Below are 14,901 nucleotides of genomic sequence, written 5' to 3'. Positions count from 1 at the left end.
TTTGACATATGAGCCAGCTGTGACTACTGCCTCGATTCTGCAATAAGATAATGTGAAAGCTGTCATAACCACTTCTCTGTCTGCCTCCTTGAGTATTTACAGCAGCGTGCTGTTCCTATTTAGCTTGCTCGTTAACTACCTGAATAATGAGGATTTGTTAAAGCTCTTACTCTGGTAGCTGGTGTGGTTTATATGGTATGTCCCTATATGCACACAAATTCTGACTAGGTTTTGCTTCCGTTGGTAAACTGATACTTCGATGAATTAAAAAAAAAACTACAAGGATCTATTCTTGTAGAATATTTATAATTCATACAGTCATGAATAGCAAATGCAAACAAATGCTTTTCTCTTTTACCAGGGAGAATGCTGAATATTTCTCTGGGTCATTTTTACTTATCTAATGAGATTAGTTCCTATTCAACATCAATAAAGAAAACTGGTATAAATTCACTTCCTTTATTAAACAGAGTTTTCAAAACATTACTTTGTGATTCTTACTGTATAAACAGAAAAAAATAATACCAAATGATATTGACTTGAAAAGAACATCAAACTAAATCTTTCAACCCATCCTTAAAAGTGCTTTTTTTATCTGATATAATGTATATATGTGTATTTGGTTATTTGAAATCTGATAGGGAAGGGGGGACCAAGATATGAGAAAGGGTATCAATGTTTGTAAAGTAATGCACCTTCTATCTGGTGAATGTAATGTAACACTTTTATTAATTACAATAAAATATATGAAAAAAGTGCTTTTTATACTTAAAAAGTATAAAGATTCATAAATGTATCTATGAAAAGTACACTTTAAAAGATCCACATTTCGAGACAGAACTCATTAGATGATTGAAAGAGCAAATGCTGTTTCCTGCTTCTAGTCACATAATCATAATGCACAAGAAAAAAAACTGCTCTAAATCAGCCTTTTGATTCATATAGTCAGCATGGATCTTTTCCAAATAAGGCTATTTAAATGTATACTATACATTATTAAAGTTGGTGTCTATAATATTTCTCTTATATTCGGATGCATCTTCTTTTTGTCACACAGCCCTGATAAATAACAAGCAGCCTGTTGGTATGTTCTTTCCTACTTTATTTAAAGAAACAGGTCCAATGAGAGGGAGCAGTGCTGATATAAATAGCCTGGGAACAATGCCTTGTATTAGAAGGATGGACAGAAGATAATTCCTCTGGGAAATGAAAATGTTCATTTAACAGTATGCATGGCACCACATTCTGGACAATGACTGACATATCAGCACTGTTAAGCACTTGTGATTGATTGGGATCCAACTTCAAAAAAACCCAACAATGCACAAATTTCCTGGAAGGCTGGACCTTTTAGACATTTGCTTTTGAGACTCAATGTCACTTTTCTAAAGCAGATTTTACCTTCCTATACAAACCAAAGTGAACCTTTATTTTAAAATAAAATAAATTCTGTCAAGGTAGAGTCTTTAATCCAGAAATGTACAGGGCTGCTTTCCAATTTTGTATGAATTAAAGCTAATCGAGGAGTTGGTGACCAGCCTGTCATGGTAGACTGCACATTATCTATAGAGGAAGAACTAAAACTAGTGTACCCATTATTGGTGAGATATTTTTTTGTTACCTCAACATTTCCATCCCTGTCTTATAGGTAGGACTTGGGAAATCTTGTATCATTTTATTTATCTTTCAACCTTTCAGTGCAAGAAAAAAACAAATCACAGAGGTAATGTGCTGAATTGACATATTCCTGGTCACCAACTGCTCCAAGATTTTTGTATGGGAGGTCTTGATTGGTATGTAACAATCTGATTTTTATTAAAAGTAGTTCTAAACAAAATCCACCAACATGGGCCATGTTCTGCCCAACTCTGAAACATCAGCAAGCTCTGTCATCCTTGAGAGATAATATATTTGCATGTGCCTGAGCCCAGAGCTCTTGGCAGAAAGTGGGGGGGGGGGAGCAGAGACGCTTTATCCCTAACCAGAAGCTCCACAGCAAGTCCCAGGATATATATGAACCCCAGGAAATGGATGTGAGAGATATTTCCAACAGTCTGTGCCATAAAGACTCAGAAAGAAGACATATGGATGGTTCTGAGGTAGAGTGAGACACTAAGAAAGCATTAGAGCTTCGAGACTTTGGCACTCTCTCCCACCTCAGGTCACTGAGCTCACAGCAGAAACCAATGTCAACACACCACATGGAGCTGCACTGTTCAAATCTTTCTCCCACCCTGTAAACAAACCCAGGGCATAAAGCAAAAAGAAAAAACAAAACCTCTTGAATTTGAATGAACTTTTCAGTTACAGGAAACTCCTAAAACTGTTCCAAGGATCTGATTTCTCTCACTGCAGTCCCCCTACTGCTAATATTTTTGTATGAGTATAATGTAATTTTTGAGACTACAAAATTATTATTAGTGGCATATCAGAAGTGCTTATTTCAATTTTAGCAATGTTTCTATTTATGCCTTTTGCCGGTGACAGGATCCAACATTGCCTTTATTTATTTTTCTTGGTCTTCTCCGGCACAAATAGATTCTTAAGAAACTGTTCTTAATGAAACAGTGAAGGTTTTCATGATATCAGTAGACTTACATTAGAGTTTGAGAAGCTTAAAAAAAAAAGATCTCTACCCATAACATTGAGAGTTGTAGAGGAGCTGGCAATACTATTAATCCTTTGGGTTGGTGAAAGTTCCTCTTATACTTAGGGAATATTCATTTTTAGTATAAATCTGAAAATATGCTTACTTCTGAGAAAAATTTGTATTCCACATATACATATGTCCTTACCACTCGTATTTTCTTTCTGTTGGACTATATTCTCCTGATGCTACAGTTCTGAAGTACACCCATGTTTTGTGTACTTCCTTTCATTTCATAAATTGGCTTAACAGATAGTTCACAAAATGTTCTTTTTAAAATTTATTGTCAGAATAATGCATAGAGGGGTTATAGTTTTATTCACCAGATAATAGGTACATCATTTCTCATGCATTGATACCCTTTTTCATGTTTTTTTGTCCCCATTTCCCTCCCCCACTTCCTCCCAATCATCTTGTTTCACCAAATGTTTTAAACGCTTTTTCTGTATTCTAGTATTCTATTCCCAGGTAAACCTTTCATGTTTGTCACTGGATTCCTGGGTAAGTTTGAGCAAATATCTCTTCTTATGTCTTATTTTCCAACAACAAAATTACTATGGAATTCTATGGCTTCCCAGAAGAACCTTCTATAACCATAAGTTTAAAAACAATTTTAACATGTAGAAAATTGAGACCCTATATCTAAAGTCACCAGTCTATTATTCATAAAAAAATCCCTCCAACTACAGTCCTGATCATGTCCCAGAACTCTTTTTCACTAATGTACTAAACTATCATTTCTATTTTCTCTAGTGAGATTCCTTCTTTCCAAGAATTTTATTTTATGCCTAATTTTCCAACTTGCTGTTTTTATTCCTCTACATTAAAAAATGACAACAATAAGTCAAAATACTTCCAACCACACCCATGGTATTACATTTTCTATGTCCCCAAATTCTTGAATACATTCTCTTTCTCAACACTCCATTATTTTTTAATTATAATTCTCATTTTCCCCCGTTCCACTGACTAAAACTTCACTTGCTCATCCCATCGATAACCAACATGTTAACAAATTCAAAAGCCTTTCTCTTTCCCCTCTTCAAAGAAATTTGGTTTGACTGCATAGCATAATATCAATATTTTTACAAAGTGTCTGGCCTAGTTTGTACCAGAGGAAAATTTAATAGTAACTGCTTTTTTTTTTTTTTTTACCATTTTTTGTCTGCTTGGTTTAAACGTATTTGAGACATTTATTTAGTTAGCTAGCCTGTGCATATGATGATTATCTTCGTCCATGATAGTGATGTTTCAAAAGGAAAATCGTTCTTTTTGATTTCAGTAATCACTGAGAAGGCTCTTGTAAGAATGAATGTATGAGGAGGTTTCTGAAAGTCTAGTAAGTTTCTGACATAGAATTAAATCTATGACCTAAATTTCATTTTACGTGTAAATGATATTCCATCTCTATCCCAGCTTCTCTAATCTTCATGAGAACCATGCTATACTTGTACCAATATCTTACAAGATTTACTACTGATTAAAGTAGGAAAAATCTCTACTTCCCATAAAATCTAGGACATGCATCACCTCTTCAATATGTTTCTTAGGATTTAAATGTCTTTTGAGTTCTGACAACCAATTTCCTTATGATTCTAAAAGTATCCCTATGTTTTATTATAATTTATTTGCTTTTACACCTGTATTATCCAGTTTATGGAGATTTCCTCAAGTGCAGGGACTATGTATTATTTATTCTTGCATTGCCAGCACTCAGCACAGCATTTTTGCATAAACCTTACAATAAGTATGTGTTGAATTGAATTTAAAAGAAATTGTAGATGTGAAAGTGTATATGGAGAATATTATCAGCAAAGCAGCATTTCACTATAGCATGATATATATCTAAATTTTTACTTACGATATTCTGCATTGATGCCCTAGACACTTTATCAAACATCCAAAAAGCAGCAGAGCTTTTTGCCAATGAGCAACAGCAGTGTGTGTTGACAGTTTATTTCAGTACATTATATGGCACTCAACCAAAATTGAACAGCAAGAAAAGATGGAAAGAAAATGACTATTTTCTAGGCCTCCATCACAGCAGGTAAGACTAAATGGATTTCATGATGTTCATGAGCCTTGGTTTTGCATCAACTCTTATGTGTAAATCAAATTGATCGCCTTTAGTCGTTTGGCCCAGGACTGTCATTCTTAGGACCACAGTCATATAGTGCTATATTATACTCTATTATTGTATACTACATCACAGCATACTGTATCTATTACCGTCATCTCCTGTGGAATTACCTCTTTCAAAAGGATGGAACACACCCTAAATTATAATGGCTTCATCGCTTGTACTAGCTTGAGTACAAGCAGCCCTTTTAGCGCTGTGTTATTACCACGGGGATGATTAGAGGAAAGGTAGTATTTCATTCTCAGACTAAAAATGTTTTCCTAGGAAAAAAATAAATAAGTCTAGATATCGTACGGTATTTTGTAATTTACACACCCCTCTCAAAATTTTTATATGATTGTATGTATGATGTTACAATTGATGCAACAAACTGATTTATAGGAGTAGGGATTTGATCTATCAAATCTTTTAAATGTACATAAAGAGTTTAAAGCCATTTTCTTTTTCTAGAAGTGATACTTTCCTAGACTGATCTAGCAGTCAAGATCTACTTAATTATCTGGACTTAATTATTTGGACATATAGAAAGCTGAATATAAATAAGGTTTCTCTATCAACAGCAATTACGCTACTGGTCTATTAGCCTATTTTTAAAAAATCATGTAGTTTATGTAAATGTTATTTTTTAATTTAGCAATGTTCATTATACTCATTTTTCCTTGCTTTGACTGAACAAAGCTTAAACAAAAATCATGTATTGGACAAGTATGTATTTATACATTCAATGTTTTATACTAACCTTCATTTAAATGCATTTTAATTTCCAGCCATATTTTTGGTATTTTTTCCTTATCTGCTTGTACTTTAGATTACCAGACTACCCATCTATTAGAATGTAATTCAGTTCCATTTTTAGGAGTGAGATAATAATAATTAATAATTTCTGTTTGTGAATTTAAAAATAAAATTCTTCTATGAATGCATTTTTTATATGTTCACAACTGACTATTTTCTTGCTTGGGTTTTCTCTCATCTGGCAAAAAGGCTAGTTTTCCATTTTTACAGGACTTTGTGGGCCTTTGGGGAAGAATGTATATGAACATATAGCAGGAATTTAACAAAAACAAGTAGACTTTTCTGGAGTTGAGGGTGGGGTATTAGGTGGGGGCTTGGTGCAAAGTCTGATTATGAGAGGAAAAAGATATGAACACAGATGACAGAACGCTGCACTCGACATGGAGACACCCAAATATACTGCCATTAGAACTGCAAGTAGTTCAAGAAAGGGCTGAACTTGAAGCCGTCTAGCCCATCTCTTTTCTTTCTCCCTTTAATTTGGGTCAAATCATCATTTGGAGAAGCAATTTTTAAAATTTATTTGTGACTTTAACAACAACATTCTTACTTCTATGAATAGCATAATGTAGTGTTTCTTGTTGTTGTTGTTGTTGTTTTACCTGGACCATAACTATGTGCTGGACTTCACATATCACAGTATTACATAAAAGAAACATCACTAGTCTACTGCAGTTGCTCTTAATGTTTCAGCATAACCTGGGAAAGTATTTTTTTTTAATTTTAAATAACCATTTCTTATGTCACACTACTGGGAGTTGTGTCTCTAATCTTAGATGAGATACATTAGTCTGTACTTTTGGATATATTCCTAAATGAATCTACCAAAAAGCCTAAAATTTAAACAGGATGAACCATCTTATGAGGATTAAAAATAAGGCATAAATTGTGGATGCATATTTATTTTAGACCCTCTAAATTTAAATGTTCATTAAGTAGTTAGATGATATCAATAATAGATTAATAGATAAATAGATAGATACATGATGTTGATTAATCAAATAAGAAAAGCATCATAAAAGATGCAATGACATTGATTTGATTTAAATCAGATGGGAGATTCATAAAAATGGAATCTGAGTAACTTGTTAAATTTGTGCATTATCTTGACAGATTTCCAAAATACTTCTCTATTTGAAGACATCATGATGCTAGTTCAGTAAATATCATATTTATTCACTTTACCAGATGTTAAAGATTTTGGAAAATGTTTTATAGCTGGCAACTCATCTAATCCTGGAAAAACGTTTCAGATATGTTTGGATAACATCATTATTTTAATTAAATTGAAATATAATATTTCACCACAATACATGTACACTTGGTTACTGTTTTTTTTTTCAGAAATTCCTCCATTATACTCATTCTTCATCCTGACAGTATTCTGGAAGAAATACCTTAAAAATATTAAAGAACTGAAAATAACACTTTTTCGAAAGTGGGGAAAATCTACAATAAACACTGGATTACTGATGAGGTCAGTGGTCATTAAAATTTTTCAATGTGACTGCATTAAGATGTTCTTTAAATAAAGAACATTGGTAGGGTTTATGGAGTTTAATGGAGCATATGTCTACATTCATTTGATCCTAGAATCATTAATCCAAGCTCCACTGATTTTTACTCAGTATTTCTAACAAGAGAGAATTACACCAGTGAAAGCAATGATGCCTACAAGCTAATAGTTCATATATTACAAAAGGCCCAACTGAGAACATTTTTTCCAAATATCCTTTGGAATTATACTGCACATGTGGTATCATGTATACTTGTATACTAATTAGAGTTGATTTGTTTAGTTTTAAAGCTTTTAATTAAGTGAATCAAAAAATTTTTAAAAAGTTTCAGTTCATATTGCCTAAGCATTGTGTTTAAAATGGTGAGCACAGGTGGCTATCATACAACATCCCTAGCCATTCTCTTTCTTTGTTCATAACAACAAGCAGTAAATCTACATGTCTTACATTAAGGAAAAGTAAATAGTATAATCAAGATTTTAATCAAGGGTACAAATTGCAAGCCTGGCTTCTTTCATAACTTGCTACAGTGTTTCTCCCCAAACAGAATTCTTCTATTGCCTATAGATTTATTAGAGCCCAAACACACTTAGATTTCTGCATTCTTTCATTTATTTTATTGATGAATTATTTTAGGAATCCCAAAGATCACAAATAAATCTTTCCTGGAGTTTAGAACTAGTTCATCCATTCTTGCTTCTTCCATTAGTAGGTTTGTTTTTTGGTCTTACATTAAGATTACCTTGAAATATGAAAGATCTCTATGTCTCACACAAGTGGAGAAATCTATGGAAAAGCAGTAATGTCATTTTGGCAGTGTATCATCCTGAATCAGAAACTAAAGCATGCAAACTGAAATTGATTTGTAACAGGTAGCTTATTAGAAGCAAACATCAAGAAAACTAGAATCAATGTTGAAACAAAAATTTGTCTTGTAAGCAATCCTGAATGAAATGTGTTGACACAGCATCACATTCTGTAGCCCCATTTTTGCATGCTTTTCAAAGCACAGCGATCTCAGGCTGAAGGAGATGAATAATTGACTGATCACTGCATAATTCAACATAGTGTTGTAAAAATTCAAGGTCTGGCAAATTTGAAGCTTTTCTTTTTTATTGAGACTGAGGTTAAAGTTTCAATCAACCTTGAAGAAACATTTAAATAGCACAAGGATATATGATTTATTAAAATGCATATTATTCTTTCTTATATTCCCTCCTTCTTCATTAAGCTGCCTCACATAGTGCATGTACAAAGTTAAAAGATGATCTATAAGGTTTAGTGGAGATTTTCCCATGGTGACATCAAAAACACTAATATTGTCTGGTTTTATACACATTTATAAAGCAGAAAAACCTCAAATAAGTTGCTTCTCGTATATCTCATTATATTTCTTTTATTTTTGAAACATTGGGAGTATATTATTTGAAATATTATAAATTCATGCAACAAAACCCCAAACAGTGTGTGATTTTTTTCCCTACAATCCATTTCATGAACTTTTTTATTGCCTACTATATTCAAGACACTCTCTTCATAACCAAGATACAAGTTGAAAAATAGTTTAAAAAGGTCTTGTCAAGAGGGAGGATGTGATCAATGCTGACAGGAATTTCCAGAAAAAGGAAAATGCTGTTTTTATTCAATTTAATGTGAGAGATGTTAAGAATTATTATATTACTTTCAATATGATTATGTGTACTGCCAAACAAAGACTAGATTTTTAATGCCCCAAATCATAAAAAATATGTTTTTCTTCCAAATTATATTCCATATTAAATTATAATAATTGTTCTTTGGCATGAATTGACAACGTTACAATTGTTCTTAAGTATATAATGTTGACATATTTTTAACCTGTGGATGATTCTGGTATATATGTGTGTATATTTATGTACAGAATATGATTATGATACAACAACAAATGGAAGAGAGACTTGTTTTATCTATTAAGAAAATTCTGAGCAAGGGGCCAGGCAGTTCATGCCTGTAATCCTAGTTACTCAGGAGACAGAGGTCTGATGATCAAGGTTCAAAACCAGCTCGGACACAAAAGGACCAGAGACTCTTATCTCAATTAACCTCTAGAACACAGGAAATGAGGACTGGCTCAAGGGTAGGGTGGTAGCCTTGAGCTGAAGAGCTCAAGGATAGCACCCAGGCCGAGTTCAAGCCCCATGACCCACCAAAAACAAAACAAAACAAAACAAAGAAAAGAAAAAGGAAAGAAAGAAAGAAAATTCTGTTGGCACATACCTATAGTCCTAAATACTTTGAAGATTTGGATTGGGAGAATTGTGGTTCAAGCCTAGCCTGGGCTAGTCTTGCTCACATAAAATCTAGGCATTTTGTTTTGGTATGCACCAGTCGCCTAGGAGAAGTCTTCAAATTGGGAGGATCTTAATTCCAAATCAGTTTAGACAAAAAAAATTGCATGGCATTCTATGTCAATAGATGAAGCTGGTTGTAATGACATATACAGATCTGCCCAGCTATAACTACAAACCTGAAATAGACACATCATGTTCAAGGCATGCATTGGAACAGGAAACAACACATTGCTTAAAAGATATTGAGCACATTGGGCCAGGAGTTTAGCCTAGTGGTAGAGTGCTTGCCTAGCATGCACAAAGACCTGGGTTCGATTACTTGGTACCACATACATAGAAAAAAGCCTGAAGTGGTGCTGAGGCTCAGGTGGTAGAGTTCTAGCATTGAGGAAGTCCAAGGACAGGGCTCAGGCCCTGATCTCAAGTCTAGAACTGGCAAAATAATAATAGTAATAATAATAATAATAATAATAATAATAATGAGCACATAAAAGAATTAGAAGAATGACTCAGGAATAGAATGCTGGCTTAGCAAGCTTATGCTTCTGCATTCAAACCTTTGTGCCAGGAGAAAAAACAAATGTTAATGTTGTTAATATATACTTTGATATCATGTAGAGCAAACAGGATGAATAAAACGTTGTATGATAAGAACAGTTGTAGTTTTCTTATTGTTGTTATGATCAACCTTTATCATAAAAGAGAAAACTAAAAACAAGAAAGCCCAATTGAATTTTGAGTACTTACATAGGGATAGAAATTCAGTGTAATTCTATTAACGTATAACCAGAATGAAATCATTACATGAGGCAAGTTCATTAGAAAATGTAAAATAAATGAAAATAATTATTGGTTGTTTTCATTTCCTTTGGAATCTATCAGTTTTCTTGGAGAGAAGAATGTCCATATACACAACACACAATCAATATACACAATGATTTCACATTTATCTTTATGCATAGTTTCTAAAAATCCCTGGTGAAGAAAAGGAATTTGAAAGCAAAACCACAAAGAAACAAAAAAACAATTACAAGATGAAAAAACAACTCAATGAATTGCCATTTTGTAAAGGAGTGATTTGAAAGAAAAAAAATTGTCATCAAAATTATGACTCTCTTTTGAATATCATTATGTAGTTAGGCCTCAAATAAACCCTCATCATATTTTAATGTGTCTTACATCCCTTGGATACATGAGTTTCGATCAGAAATTCATATTCAAAAAGAACTATTGTCATTACTGAGTATAAAATGAGGAGAGGCTATCAAAGGGAACCACTGGATCTATGACTTCAAAAAAATCCTAATAATATTAAGTGAGTAACAACAGATGCAGAAAAGGCATTTGACAAGTTCCAAAACCCCTTTATACTAAAAGCTCTGGAGAAACTAGGAATCCATGGAACTTTCCTCAGTATAATAAAGGCTAGCATTATACTTAATGGCAAAAAGCTAAAACCAGTGCCTCTAAAATCTGGAATGAGACAAGGATACCCACTCTATCCCCTCTTCTTTAACATAGTATTAGAATTCTTAGCCAAAGTAATAGGCAAGAAGCAAGCATACAGGGGATCCAAATAAGGAAAAAGGAAGTGAAACATCCCTCTTTCCAGATGACATGATTCTGTATTTAAAAAACCCTATAGACTCCACTCCCAAGCTGCTTGAGCTGATTCAAAACTTTGGTAATGTAGCAGGATATAAAATTAACTCTCAAAAATCAACTGCCTTGTGTGTGTATAAAAAGATCACATGGGGGGGGGATAAGAGACATTTGATCCCTGTTTACTTAATAAATTGTAAAATGACAGCTTGGAAAAGCAGGCTAGAGTCTTAACCATGGTGCTATTATGTGGCTTGCTTGTTAAACACAGGTTTAAGCCTGGTATTATCAATAAAAGCTACTTATTGTTTCTTTTCTAAAAAAAAATCAACTGCCTTCCTCTATGCCAACAATCAGAGAAATGAGGCAACATTCAGGAAAGCAACTGCTTTTGCAGTAGCCTCAAAGAAAATAAAGTGTCTAGGAATTAACTAAGAATGAGGACTTTCTTCATGAAAACTTTAAAACCCTGAAAAAGGAAATTAAAGGAGAACTGAGGAAATGGAAAAACCTCCCATGCTCCTGGATTGGTAGAATTAACATTGAGAAAATGGCAATCTTGCCAAGGGCTATCTACAAATTCAGCAAAATATCCATTAATATCCCAATATCATTCTTTAATGAAATAAAAGAGGCATTCCAAAATTTCATATGGAATAATAAAAGACCCTTTATAGCAAAAACACTTCTTAGCAGAAAGAACAGCACAGGAGGAATTTCAATACCAAACTTTAGACTCTATTACAGAGCTATAATTCTCAAAACAGCTTGGTACTGGCACAAGATCAGGCCTGAAGACCAATGGAATAGAACTGAGGACCCAGATATTAAACCACAGACCTAAAGCCACCTAATCTTTGACAAGGGAGCCAAAAAAATAGAATGGAAGAAAGACAGCCTCTTCAACAAGTGGTGCTGGCAGAACTGGTTAAGCACCTGCAGAAAACTAAAGTTGGATCCTTCTCTGTCACCCTGCACCAGGATTAACTCCAAATGGATCAAAGACCTCCAGGTAAAACCAGATACCCTGAAAACTTTACAAGAAGGAATAGGAGATTCACTAGGTCTCTTTGGCATAGGATGAAACTTTCTTAATAAGGATCAAGAAACACAACAAATCAGAGAAAATCTGGATAAGTGGGACTGTATTAAACTTCAGAGCTTCTGTATGGCAAAGGACATAGCCAGCAAATGAACTAGAAAGCCTACAGAGTGGGAGAAGGGCTTCACTAACCATACAACAGACAATGGTCTCATATCTAAAATATATCAACAGCTCACAAAATTGAATCACTCCAAAACTAATCTCCAAAGAAACAACCATCCTATTAAAAGATGGGCCAAAGACTTAGAGTCTTCTCTGAAGAAGAAATAAAAATGGCCTATAGACACATGAAGAAATGTTCGACATCTCTGGCCATAAAAGAAATGCAAATCAAAATAATTCTAAAATTCCACCTTATTCCGGTTAGAATAGCCATGTTTAAGAAATAACAACAGATGCTTGAGGGGATGCAGCCAGGAGGGATCACTACTACACGCTTGGTAGGAGTGAAACTCATTCAACCACTAGGGAAAGGAATATAGCAATTCCTCAAAAGACTAAATATAGAGCTCCCCTATGACCCAGCAATTCCACTACTTGGCATTTACCCAATCATCCTGAAGCAAGGGCATACTAAATCCACTAGAATAACGATGTTCATTGCAGCACTATTTACCATAGCAAAGATATAGAACCAACCCAGATGCCCCTCAGTTGATGAGTGGATCACAAGATGTGGTATTTATACCCAATGGAATTCTATGCTGCTATCAGAAAGAATGACATTGCCCCATTTGTAAGGAAATGGAAAGACTTAGAAAAAATCACATGAAGTAAGCCAGACTCAAAAGAACTTAGGCTCAATGGTTTCCCTCATTTGTCATAATCAGTAGAAACCTTGGGCTCTATTAACAGAAGTTTACAATAGAACCAAACCTAGATACATAGGCCATATAGAATGATGCTATATGAAAGGACCTCTAGATATAGAAACAAAAGCCATGTAACGAGTGATTGTTGTCCTGAATGTAGTATGTTATGCCTCATCTCTTTTGCTGTCCCTTGGTTATCTCATATTATTATAGTATTTCACCTTGTTATCTGATATATTTTATATATGCATTTTTGATTATTTGAAATCAGATAAGGGAAAACAAGATGAGGGGAGGGGTTGGGGTGAGAAATGGGAAAAAAAACATGAGAAAGGGTATCAATGTATGTGAAGTAATGCACCTTCTATCTGGTAAATATAATGTAACCCTTCTATTAGTTATAATAAAAATATATGGAAGTAAAAAATAAAATAATTGAGTAAGAATCTCGGAGAAATCATCAAAACAAAACCAGAATGTTGTTACGTAGGAAGTCAAGAGGCATATTATATTTTAGAAACTGGCAAATGTAATCTTTGTACTTACAACTTGTACATAATATTGTCAGACACTGACTATTAGCATTTTTGCTTATAAAATGAAGGGAAATTTTATTTCATTATTATCTTCATTTATAGAATCAATTACAAAAACCACACAGGATTTTGGAGTCCTAATCTCTGGTTCTTTATACCTGGCATAATTGAATCACAACCTATCAGACCAAAACCTCATCAACAGAATCCTCTTCTAGAACCAAGAGCTAGTTAGGAAACCTGGAATTGTAATTCATGAATTGCTAGAGATGGTAAATAGACAAGCCTGGGAGTCAGACTCATAGAGACCCAGTCAATCTTGGGAGCCTTCAGTTTTTGTTTTTGTTTTGTTTTTCTTTAATTTTACCTCTAGGTTCTCACTGGTGAGGTGGGGGGCAGGGAGAGGGAATGTCCTCTGGCATCTGGCCTAGTTATGAGAAAGAGTAACCATTTTGAAATACGAGTACATTCTATTCTTTGTGACATAGTCTGCCATCAACCTGCTGAGAGTTTATTTTATTTTGAGTTTTCGGAATCATTGAACCATCCTGAAGGAAGAAAAATACCTGATTCCAAAATGCTTTAGTTCTTTAGACAGACATTCCGAAGGCATAGAAGGGAAGGAGTTGTGAAGGCAGGTTAATTTTAGTGTCCAGACTCAGAATTCATTACAAGACTAAGAAAAGTGAATTACAGGATGTTAGAATGCTTCTTCTCTTTGTACATCTAGGCACAACATCACTAAAGGCTTATTTACAGATGTTATGCTTACTCATTACATTATGTTCAGGTATCACGAATCAATTACAATGCATACTGAAAGTCAATACAAATTGCACTCTGAAGAGATAGTGCAAGCATTTGAATCAGACTTTTGAATATGCCAGACATGTTGTACTTATCAGTCCAGAAGTTTAGACTATAATTGTGATGCTTAGAGCCCTAATGAATAAAGTAGATGACTTGAAAATAAGAATGGGCATTACCAGCAGAAAGTTGGACATTGGCACAAAGAACTAAAAATAGAAAGTATAACAACCAAGATATGCTTCACTTAATAGAATGGACATGTGTAGACCACAGAATATTATTCAGATTTAAAGAAATGAACTGTCAAATCATGAAAAGACATGGAAGACCCGAAGGGACAATCCCTAACTGAAAGAGCCAACGTGTGGATATCACATACTATGTGATTCCAATGTGACACTAAAGGAAAGATAATACTATTGAAATAGTAAAAAAAAAAAAAAAACACAAATGGATGATGGTGGTTGAGAGAGCAAGTTATGAACAGATGGAACACATATAATATTAGATGATACAAATTCTTCAGTATCGTTCCATAATGGCAAATGTATGTGATTATACACTTGTCAAATGTTATGGAATGCCTACCACCAAACACAACCCTGAA

Source organism: Megascapheus bottae, chromosome 11 (genome assembly GCF_031878675.1).
Source record: "Megascapheus bottae isolate mThoBot1 chromosome 11, mThoBot2.hap1, whole genome shotgun sequence".
NCBI classification, from domain to species: Eukaryota; Metazoa; Chordata; class Mammalia; order Rodentia; family Geomyidae; genus Megascapheus; species Megascapheus bottae.
The sequence above is the reverse complement of the archived record's forward strand: the minus strand, read 5'-3'. Positions refer to the sequence as shown.